The sequence below is a fragment of the Canis aureus genome, chromosome 9, assembly GCF_053574225.1.
Source record: "Canis aureus isolate CA01 chromosome 9, VMU_Caureus_v.1.0, whole genome shotgun sequence".
NCBI lineage: Eukaryota > Metazoa > Chordata > Mammalia > Carnivora > Canidae > Canis > Canis aureus.
This window is the reverse complement of record NC_135619.1, coordinates 15205174-15215451: the sequence shown is the minus strand read 5'-3', so window position 1 is coordinate 15215451 and position 10278 is coordinate 15205174.

Sequence of the window (10278 nt, the reverse complement as noted above, 5' to 3'; positions counted from 1 at the left end):
ACAATAGTTGTCTTTAGATATCTGACTTATCTCCCCCCCCCCGCTTTTTTAAGTAAAAGAATATCAATTTAATACATACTTTTTTCCCAGAGGTAAAAATGTTTAGGGCAGGAGTTAACTCAGGACTGAAGGGCCCATAGCCAAGTTGAACCCACAGTTGTGTTTATTTAATCTGCTGCCCTTGTCCACCATGGTTTATCTAACATTTTGAATTAGTTATCATGTTGAAAAGCCACAGATTTCATAGAATTATCTTGATTTTTGGCATTTCTTGAGTCACAGGAAGACTTGGCAACATTGGCCCCTCTGTCCACTGGTAGTATTCAGGGGGAGCAGAGTTGCACTTTCCAGGCACCACAGTCCCCACTACTCCCTACTGTGTCACAGATGGCCTATTGCACTCATGTGTATGTACAGGTGTTTGAACTTATGTAACTCCTGTAAAATCAAATGAAGAAATTCTCTAAAAACAGAATCTCTCCTCAAATGTAGTAGGTTGCCTTAAGAAAATTTAAGCTTCCTATCATGGAAAGCAGCATTGTTGAAACAGGCTGGCATGAATGCTACAGTGAGGACTCTTGTACAGGGCTGGAAGTCAGGCTAGACTAATATTTATCACATTTCTTTTTAAAAGAAAAGAGATTTGCCGTGTTGTTTGCTTAAATTATCTTTATTCTAATGACTCAAGCATCCACAAACATGAAATTTATGAGTTAAATTCTTATCTCTGATTTGTATTTATTAATTATTAAAAAAGTATTTATTATTTTAAAATTATTTAAAAAGTATTTATTATTATTTATTTTTAAAGATTTCGTTTATTTTTATTTTAGATAAAGAGAGGAGAGAGTGCACACATGAGTGGGGGGAGGGACAGAGGGAAAAGGAGAGAATTGTAAGCAGACTCCATGCTGGGCATTGATCGCATGACCCTGAGACCATGACCTGAGCAGAAATCAAGAGTCAGATACTTAACAGACTGAGCCACCCAGGCACCCCCAAACAAATACTCAAATTTCAAAATTATTGCTGTCAACATCTACATAAAAATGTTAAAAAACAGTCAAACTTTTATGTTTCCAGATTTTTATATTTTCATATTTTAATTTGAGTGTTTATGACATATAAACTTAGGCTACATTTATATTTTATTATCAATGTAGTTTTGGATCAACAGTTAGGCACTGCACTTAGTTGAAACTGTAAATTTCAGTGTGATTCCCATGGTTCAAGATTCCCATGAAGCTAGGTCATTCACAACCAACATTCAGGAAAAACAAGAAGATAATCCTAATTATGCCGATTCATTCCAATCATGAATTTTCAAGAGCTAGTTTATACTGTTTGGTATTCAGGTGCCCATTCGTAGGTTCCTTTTTCAAATGTAAAGCTCTGACTCATTGAAATGAAGTCAACGGGTATTTGTAGTAAGTACTTAATGAGTGGCCACCATTGTCAGGACAAAAAATGTATAAGATAAAGTCCTTGCTCCGAAGAAGCATACTCTCTCTCTTGAAAGACAAGTCCTAAACAGAAGAAATAAGTAAAAATAATAAAAGCAATGTATAACCAAATATACTACAGACTGCTTATACAATAGACATTTGAGGAAAGGAAATATTAATCCACACTAATGTAATTTGTAAAGTGTGGATAGTCCAAAGGACAGGAAAGATATTCTAAGTAACAGACACACATGTGCTAAGGAACATTTCTCCTACATTAAAGAAAAGTTTGAGGCATGTATGGGTATGTGAGAAGCTGGATTACAGAGGTCCTAAACACCACTCAAGGTTGAAACTATAAGCATTTCGTTAGTTATCTATGAAAGGGATTATATGAGGTAATGACTGTGACTGCATTCTGAAGATCGCCAAGAGACTAGTGCTCTGATCTAGGTAGAGTGTGAAGAGGACTTCTCCAGGAGGGAACAGAAAGGAAATCATAATTTATTTCAAAAGATGCACATACTGCCTTTAGCTGTGGATTGATGTAGCAGGATGGTGACAAATCAAAGAGAAATGCCATGGAAAACTTGGAGGACTTTAAGCGTGCTGTTGTGCGGACACAAACAGTTGAATGAATTCAGATTAGAGCCTGTTGCATTTCTTTTGATATTATTGCCCAAAAGGGTGGAATTAGCCTACAGGGAAGTGGGCTAGTTTTTATTCAGAGACAGAACCAAAGAAAGAGATTGTCTAAAGGTACAAATCTGGGGATGGAAATAAGAGAAGTTGAAAGGTCTTAAGCCATAACATTAGTCTCTTGCTCTCTCTTTCTCTCTCTTTTTTTTTTTTTTTGTTTCCTCAGTGAAGTAGAAAGCAAGGCCATCTACCAAGAATGAGTAATAAGGCTAGGGTGGAAGCATGGGGAATGTGAAAAGGCATGTAAGGAACACTCATTTAGAAATTAACAAAAAAAAAAAAAAAAAGAAAGAAAAATTAAGAAACACACTCATCTAGATATTCAAAAATACAAAAACAATAAAATAAGATTGCTATTTAAGCAGAGATGAAATAGTATGAATTTGTAGCTGAGACTGATATCATGGCTTTGAGATTTTTCTCCAGCATCCTTTGATAAGAACCAAGGATCCTTTGATAAGAGTCAAGAAGTGGACAGTAGGTAAAGGAATCATAAGATTTTAAGGTGGCATCTCATTTGTTATTGACATGATTGTTCATTTCAAGAAATTGAGCCTAGGTAAGGAAACAAACAAAACCAGAACTGCTTGGATATGGGATGGGAAAAAGGAAGTATTGAGGGCACAGGCAGAACAAAGTGAAGGGCAAAAGGAATGAGGAAACGAATAGATTATGTATCAAAAACAAACAAAATCCCTGTGTTTAAGATGTACAAGTGTGGCAAGCCTAGGTGATAGTGTAGAGTGTAGTCAGAGCTAACTCACATTGTGTGATGCCTACAGAGTAGGAGTTTTGAGGCCAGAAAGTTAGAGGGTCATTCCCATTTGTACGTAAGCCACGGAAAATTGTGACACAGGAGAAGACAAGGCTTTAATGCCATTGAGGAGGTGAGAACAGTATCCTGGTGGCTGGAAGCTGAGGTAAGGAAAAGAGTAGTTTAGGGAGATGTGATGGATTCCAGAAAATTAGTGACTGGGTAAAGGTAGAACAGTGCACAGGTGCAGCAATGTTTAAGGAACTAGCTGCCCCTTGTTTAGAACACTCCCTTGCCTCTCTTCACATCTCTTTTGGCCACAGCTTACTTCAGAAATGGCTGCAGCAACCACCTTCACAGAGTTGTAAGCTGACAGCGCCCCAGCTCAAGCACGCCCCTCAGCCCTTACCGCCCACCCTCAGGCCCTTCTGACAATAAAATGTGGCACTCGCTTATGTGCAATCTAAAAATAGAGGGAATTAGCACAAATTAGGACAATATTTGTCCAACAATTAGCTGGTGGATACATGCTCCCCTCTTTCTTTCAGTAGGCAAACAATTCTGAGGTGCTAAAAGTAAGGCTCTTCAGAGTGTCCCACATGGATTCCTCTCCTGTTCTTCAGAGCAGTGATCAGTTCGATAAGCATCTTTGTATTGGCTTTCCCTCCTTCCTAGGATCACCCATCCCAGGTCCCCTCCCTGTTCCCTGGGATTTCTTCTTAAAATATACCAAGCCAGGGGATCTGGGTGGCTCAGTTGGTTAAACATCTGACTCTTGGTTTAGGTTCAGGTGGTGATCTCACAGTTGGATCAAGCCCTGCTTCTGGCTTCGCACTGAATGTAGAGTCTGCTTCAGATTCTCTCTTTCCATCCCTCCCCCACTCACATTCTCTTTCTCTCAAATAAATAAGATCTTTTTAAAAACTAATTTTAGGGGATCCCTGGGTGGCGCAGTGGTTTAGCGCCTGCCTTTGGCCCAGGGCGCGATCCTGGAGACCCGGGATCGAATCCCACGTCGGGCTCCCGGTGCATGGAGCCCACTTCTCCCTCTGCCTGTGTCTCTGCCTCTCTCTCTCTCTCACTGTGTGCCTATCATAAATAAATAAAATAAAAATTAAAAAATTTAAAAAAACTAATTTTAAAAAAGTATGCCAACTCAATGCAAACTCTCGTGGCAGACCTGCCTTCTTAGAGGAATCTAGGACCCTCATCTGTAAGGAAAAGCCACTAAATGAGCAATGAGGAGGGAAGGTTTCATGGTCAAGTAAAAGTCAATTTTCAGTTAGGTTGAGGAGGAAGGAGCCCTGAAAGACATAAGAGAAGTTATTGCAGAACATAAGTTTCAAAACAATCTTCTGGGTGAATGGATGGGTGTCAGATCAGAGCTAGAGCAGGACTGATAGAGATGAAAGCATGGAAGAAAAAACAGGGAGGTGAAGTATGAATCATATATGTTAAATAATTTCCTCCATGCTAGAAAATAAATATGCTAATGACCAGGAAGATCACGTTTTAGACAATTGTATTTATTGCTCTAGCTTTGCATTTGCCTTCATCTTCATTTGTTCCACCCTGGACAGAACATCAGACAGTCTAGCCTGCTGTGTATTTCTATTTCTTGCCAACATGCTGATGTCATCTTATATCCAGCCCTTAAAATCATTTCAGTTCACATTCATGTCTTTTGTCTTTTTCTTGGTGTCTAATTTACTATAGTTTCATTGAACTTACTTTTCCCTAAGTAGGATACATGGTCAATTCACCTCAGAGAAAATGTCAAGAAACAAACTATATGTATACACTATGATACCATGTAGTGATCCCTGGGGAAAGTCTTAAAAGTATGTATGCATACGCAGTAGTTTTAAAACATATACATAAAAGAGCATAATTCTGACAGATCATTAGATTTCCAGAGAAATTGTTTGTAATATCACCACAAAAAAAATTTTTGTGGTGAAATTTTGCCATATTCCCTGAACTTTTGAAATTTGAGCTGATAAATCATAAAATATTTTGAACTGATAAATCATAAGGTATTGTGAGTCTGTTTTGAGCTGAGGTTTGTCATCTTTTCAGACATCTTTGGTTTAAAATTTTAGGTTATAAGAGGCATCGGTCAGGAGTTATAAGAAACAGAGAAAAGACACCTGTTGTTACTTCCTCAATGTGCTGAGTCATAAGCCATGAAGACTCACCAGATCTGTACCAGACAGCAGGCCTGGGAGAAGGACTGGCATGTTTGACGGTGACCTGGACCTCAAATTTTTGTTGCTTAGAAAGAGTATACAGAAGAGACACATTTGTTTTGGAATCATAGAAAACTGAGATCAAAAGAGACCTTTCAGGTCATGGGATCCCCATCTCCTGCCAATCTTTCATGCCCTGTTCTGTTTTGTGTGTGTGTGTGTGTACTGTTCACCCTAGCCTTAAATTTCTTCAGTGATGATCATTTATGAAATTATTTCACAATGTAATATTATTGATAAGACTCCTTTGTAGTCTTTTGCCCACAGCGGTTCTAGATTTGATCATTCTAATGCAGAGCTCATTTTTTTGCTCATCCTATTCCATCACACTCTCTTCTTACCTGCCCACATTTATGCACATCAGGATCATCTCACCCCCATAGTCCTGGCTTAACTCCTCTATACATCGTGTAGACTTCATCTTCTTTAACCAGGCTCTTTCAATTATTTCTGCTATTTGTTTTTTAATTCTTCCTACTTTACCTCTCACCTCTCAATGATGAAGTAGTTTAAGCTGATTTTTTTTCTTAAATATAATTCATCGTGCAATCATAGTTAGCGATGGCAGTTTAAGTTATGGATTTAGAAGCACAATTCAAAAAAGCATAATCCTCATCATCCAGCAGACTCTAATCCACAGAAACAGTCTTATTAGGTACCCTCCTTTCTTTCTTGAGTGAGGCTTCCAAAAGCTACTTGGTCATAGCAATGCTAATGACCGAGATTAAAATGTATTTATTAAGCCTGCATTGGTGGGCACTTACTAAACTCCGTATAAAACAAATCAGTTTTAGTGCTCTGTCACTAAGAGTTTGAAATCTAAGATCTTCCATATGTACAGCTAGTTGGAGGAAAATGTAGCATTTTACCAGCATCTATTGACATGAACTGTGTTACATAGTAGATTTGGGCTGTTTTCCATAACTAAGACATTGATTTGTCATTGTTGTGCCAGAAGGAATCATGCCTACCCTATGGCCAATCTAAGGGGTTTAATTGGAGCTGATCCATACCCTTCATCTCTCAACACACACAAACATATGCTTATACACATTCATACACACACACACACACACACACTCACATTGGAAGGGGACACCTGACTCTGGCCTGGCCATTCAGAGAATTCTGAATGTTTTGGGGATGAGAATGTGATAAAACTCAGTCCAATTAGACTCAGTCCTGGAACTTTTGTTTTTCCAGGGAAGTTGCTGAGAAGGTGGCATATAAGCATAGAACTGTTCGTGGCCATCTTGCCAGCTCTTACAAAAAGTCTTCCTGAAGGAAGCAACATAGAAGAAAAGAAATCCAAAAGATGGAATGAGAAGTCAAGCCTGGATGACATCCTTGGAAAGCCAACAGATGGTCAGATTTTTACTGAAGCCAATTCTAATCCCATACTTTCCAATTACATGAGACAATATATATCAGCTTTGAGCCAGTTTGATTTGGGTTTCTGTCACTTGCCAGTGAAAGAGTCCTTCCTCATGTCTGTAGTTTGCTAAATAACCCGTTTGACCAGACCTTTTTTCTTTCTTTTCTCTTCTTTTCTTTTTTTCCTTTTCCTTTTCTTTTCTTTTCTTTCTTTTTGAGTAATCTCTATGCCCAAAGTGGGACTCGAACTCATGACCCTGAGATCAAGAGTTGCATGCTCTACAGACTGAGCCAGCCAGGTGCCCCTTGACTAGACTTTTTATATCATATCTTTTGCATTCTAGCACTTGTCAAAGTGAGATCTACATCTCATTTGCTTCAGAATTGCCTGGAATGCTTACAAAAGCAGATTCTTAGACTGTATCCCAAACTTCTTAATCAAAACCTGTAAAGGGAATACTTAGGAACTTCATGTTTGTCAAGCTCTCGCTGGTAATTTTATGCACATTAAATTTTGAGTAACATTACTGAAGTCATAACTTTCCATTGTATCAGTACAGATCAACCAGTTTTTATCAAATTGACAAGTCAATTCAGTCAAATAGCAATTCTTTTCAAATAATCATCAGATTTTAAAATGTCAGCACTGATGTAGGTAGGAAAAAAAAAGTAAATACTTCAAGGCATGAGCGAAGGAACTGTCACAGGACTTTCATGTTTAAATAACTGCAGAAGTTCCTTATCACATTTCAACTATAATCTAAGTGGCCATTAGAAGAAACAGACCAGGTTGAAGGGAAAAAGTAAGTAACTTCCCCTTAAAGAGATACAGGAATCCAGGTGGACCATTGCAGAGACCCAACTATTCAGTGTCTCTGTTCTGCCAGATGTTGAATGAACTTCCCACCTCTCCAAAATAGCACACTTGAATAATTCCTCATTTTCCAGAGAGCATTAATTCACTAGAATGTGATTCATTTGTAAGGACCCCATGGATCCCTCTGTTTTTTCCCTTTCCTATTACATTAAAATGCACATGTGTTTAATTAGTTAAGTTTTTGAAACAGACACCTTGAAACTTAAGAGATTCACTTCCAAATCAGTTTCAAACGAGATGGAATATGTGGGAAAAAAATCAATATGAGTCTGTCAACTGATCCATTGATAAACATATTGTGGTATACACTCAGCAAAAACATGGAAAGAAACATTCATACACTTAACTTACTGATGACTCTAAAAACATTAGGCTAAGTGAAATAATACAAATACAAATCAAGTGCATATTATATGACTCCTATGCAAAATTCAAAACTACAGTGAGACAAAGTAGTCAGTGGTTGCCTAGGGCTGGGAATCAGAATGCATCTGCTACAATGAGGCTCAAGAGAACTTTTTAGTCATGGAATTGTTCTATGTCTTGCTTGTGGTGGAGGTTACATTAGTATATATAATTACCAAAGTTTAACAAGCTGAATGCCTCAAATGAGTGAATTGTATGTAAATATACCTCACTAAAGGTATTATGAATAAATGAACTTTACATGGAATGGGAACCAATTTTATCAGGACAGTTGAAGTAGGACCCAAAGACAGCTCTAGGGAGGCATGGGCTGAAGTCTGGGAAAATTGTCCCTGGCCTGGAGAAGTAGTCAGGTCGCAGCAGAGGAAGGACCTTGGAGGTCTAATGGGGGAGAGGAAGGAGTCTCTTATTCTCTATTCCGAGCTCATGGGAGACAGCCATCCCATTGGTGTGCAGCAAACAGATGTACTGGGAAGGCAAAGAACACTGTCTACTCTAGGAGACATTCATTCAGAGACCAATGACTTTCTGTTACAGAATAGTCCCTTTGGAATTATTTTAATGATGCCCCCAGGTTATTTGCCCAAGATGCAAGTTCTAAACAATTTACAAGTGAAAAACTAAAGGATACTAATAATCATCCATTGAATTAGAAAGTTAACCTCTGGAAGGGTAAAAAAATCTTGTAAAAATAGGGAAAATTGCTTCTGAAAAATTGAGGACATTTAGCAAGCAAGTTTGATTACAACCACTTTACCTCAGACCTTCCCATTGAGAATGGAAGACTTTTTTTTTTTTTTTTTTGAGTGCTTTCCCATAAATATCCTGTCTGCATGCTGCAGGAACAAATGAGAACAATTGAATTCTGTCCATTTCATGAACCCCTTAAAAATAATAGGGTGCCCCCATCAGTAGTGTTTTATGAGCCCAAGGATAGGTTTGGGCTGCCAAGTGGGTAACTCTCTATTTAAGCCCTAATTTTCTCTTTTACTCATTTGCTGTCATAAAGCAAATGAAATTTGGCTTTTAAAAAAAGTGGTAACTCATGTAAAGAAACTATTAGAGGGATTATTAAAAATCCATAAATTACATTAAATTTATAAAAAGCTCTTAGTGCCAATAAATAAGTCATGTCCTTATCTAGACACATTCAAACTGGGCATCCATAAAAAAGCACAAGGAAATGAAAAGTTCAAATGGAAGAAGAATCACTAGATGAATTACTTCATCCTAAATGTTGCAATTGGCTCCTTTTACAGGAACAATTTTTTTTCCAGAGGTGATAAACGCAGAACCTCATCAATCTAGCTCTTTACCCTTGGCGGATACTTGTCTTTCTTTATGCATATTTTTTTTCCTTTGGCTCCAGACACAAAACAGAGTATCTTTGTGATCCAGGATTTGTTTGAAGAGATTTCATCTGGAAAGAAGTCAAGCAGGGCACTAGCAGGGGAGCTTTTACAGATTATGACCTGTAATCTGGTTAATACTCTGAAACACAAAGATCCGAATGTTGGGATAATACTACTTCATATGCGGCCGTGTGCCCTACCTCCCCCATTCCTTTTGGAAGGCATCCCAGGGACTGAGAAGAACCCAGCTTGCATGTGCTAGCAGGTTAAGAGGGAAGGGAACATGGCTATAATGGCATATATTCCAAATCTAGCATAAGATAATCATCTAATAATAGGATTTACTTATTCTGCTATTATTGCCACAGGAATCTTTTTTTCCCTTAAATTTGGGCCATCATACCCATGGCCTTTGATAAAGACAGGTTGTTGAGGTTGAATGTAAGACTTTATTTTCACTCAAATATTTGGATAATCCTTCAAGTTTTTGTTCCCCCCCAAAAAAGATTCTATAAAACTAATGTTTAACTTTACTATATCCATTTGAAGACCAATAAATTTTAATCTGTCCTCTTTTTGGAGCCATCTGCTGAGAATAAATTTTCATAGCATCTAAGTTAAATTGTGAATATTTTTTCTTTAAGCACAAGAAGTTTCTACAAGATACTAAATGAATATCATTTCTCTATCTAAAATGAAAGGTGGGGGCTCAGTGGTTAAGCGTCTGCCTTTGGTTCAGGGAGTGATCCTGGAGTCCCGGGATCGAGTCCCATGTCGGGCTCCCTGTGTGGAGCCTGCTTCTCCCCCTGCCTATGTCTCTACCTCTCTATCTCTTTGTCCCTCATGAATAAATAAATAAAATCTTAAAAAAAAAATGAAATGAAAGTTAAAGTTTATTTCTCAACTCAGATTTGATGCTTTTTAGGTTGTACAGGTTACAAACAGATTTTTTGATGGCCACTTTATTTTTTATTTTTTATTTTTTTAAAAGATTTATTTATTTATTCATGAGAGACACAGACTGAGAGAGAGAGAGAGAGAGAGAGAGAGAGAGGCAGAGATATAGGCAAAGGGAGAAGCAGGCTCCTTACAGGGGGCCTGA